Genomic DNA, 2,276 nt, shown 5'->3' on the forward strand with positions numbered 1-2,276 from the left:
TATAACATTTTCATCATCTAAAGTTGTCATCATTTTCATCATCTAAAGTTGTCATCATCTTTTCTCTTTCTAAACTTAGTATCCATCGTGGTCTTTCTCTAAAACTTTATCAATCCAACATTCTATGAAAGTGGCCTTCTAGTATCCATCATTTCATATCAAAATTTCAACAAGAATAAAAAAAGATAACCATACCAATTTCCTTGTGTAAGCTACGGCAATAGAAGAAAAAGAAACCAAGTTCTTGCTTTGGACGGTGGAGAAATATAAAAAATTAAGATGAAAACTAAGCTTAAGGCCTTTTCTCTTTCCCACTATCATCATTTAACATAATTAACCTTAATTAACTAAAAATAATAATTATACGAATCGATGGCTAATGTTTCTTCGTGAATGAATTAGTGGGATTCAATGGCTTGGATCATTGCTTGCCACTAATACAATATCAATCATGGTCAATTTGCTTTATGATCCTTGGTTATGTTGCACATTAAGGCCTTGCTCAAAGCTTTAGTCAAATCTCCTCATTTCACTCTCTTTGCAATTTAGTCTTTGTACTATTTATATAGCACCTTAATCAATTTAATTACTAGCTAATTCCATTTCATAAACCCATATTCAACTTGTAACTTTTTCGTTTTAACTTTTCAAACAGCTTGACTTAATAAATTTGATCTTAACACTAACTTTTTTGACACGTCCAAAAACTGAGTCATTACACATAACCATACTCCTAAATTTGATTTATGTTTTATGGGCTAAAAACTATCTTTTTAATAAATTTTAATTTGCTTAAATTTTATTAAATAAATATGTTTTTATGTGGTCTACCACATCCAACCAAATAAAATTGGTGGCAACTCCATATTTTTTAAAATTTGTCTGGTAACTTTAAGAGTCAAACTAATTTAATCATGTGTTATCCATTATTTTGATTTAAAGAATTTAAATGATATTTAGAATACTAGAATTTCTCATTTTTTAAGTAATTTAGTATGTACCATATATTTTTAATTGTGTGATTTTGATGCTGTGTTTGTTGTAAAATAAGTTATTGCAAAAAAAATCTGTTAGCACTAACTGGAAAATAAATAACGAAAGATGTAATCAGAAATTTATTGTATTATGGTAAATGCATTGCCTTAGAAATGAATTTGCCCTGATCGGTGTAATCGTGTAGCGGACGTCGTCCCCAAAGGTTAACACAGTGCTTCGATATTCATACACCTGAATATGGAAGATGAAACTCGATTGGTGTTGCTCTTCTCGGGAAATCATAGTAGGACCAATTTTTAAGAAAATTTGGAGTGGTTACAATTAGTCCCACTTAAAATCCAAACTCCTAAATAGAAATTTTCTCTAAAGTAATTTGGGGAAAAACTGACAAAGTTTATAAGGAAATCAGAAAGGAAGGCAGAAGAGGAAAATGTTTTTTAGAGAGAGTTGTGTTTTCTATTATGTGTAAAATGAGGAAATCAACCCTCTATTTATACTAGTAATATAAGTATAAAACGGTAATAGGCAGGGGTAAAAGAGTAAACAATGCATTGAAACTGCCCCATTATTTCGGTGCCCAACAACCAGTTTCAAATTTTTCGGAATAGTAAAATTGGAAAAAAAAATAAAAATAATTTAAAGATATTATTTTCTAAAAATAATAAAATTTTTATCTGAAGAATATAAACGTGATACATGTCAAAGACACAAATGAATAGAGCAGCAGCGCACACATGTAATAGGTCTATAGCCCAATTACTCAATAAAAATAAAAAATAAAATTATATAAAAACTCTATGATAGCTTGTACTTTAATGTGGGATACACACTCACTAATAACAAGCCCCAAGAGTATTTTATCCTAAATTTATTTTCATGTTATTATTTTCAATAAATTGTGAGTTTTAGGATAGAATAAGTAGTCAAAGGTTGGTATGTTCCTTTGTACATCACGTGCGTATCATTTCGGAGAGCTTTATATTCAGGCTCCATTTAAGTGGGTGAAATTACTGAAGCTCTGGTGAGGTGTTAACCTCCGCATAGGCTAGGATACTTGTTACGGGTAAGGATAGAGGTACCCACTAATTTACATGGATGGCGATAGGGATGACTTAAGAGCCTGTAGAATCGAAATCAACCGCATATAACGAGCCACGGAAACCCACCTAAATAAAGCCATGTTGAACCTCTGTTAGTAGTTACCTAAAAAAAGAACACGTGAAGAAATGCTTCTTCCCTTTCATTTTATATTTTTTTATAATATAATAATGTTTATGTCA

This window comes from Gossypium hirsutum, chromosome A04, assembly GCF_007990345.1.
Source record: "Gossypium hirsutum isolate 1008001.06 chromosome A04, Gossypium_hirsutum_v2.1, whole genome shotgun sequence".
NCBI lineage: Eukaryota > Viridiplantae > Streptophyta > Magnoliopsida > Malvales > Malvaceae > Gossypium > Gossypium hirsutum.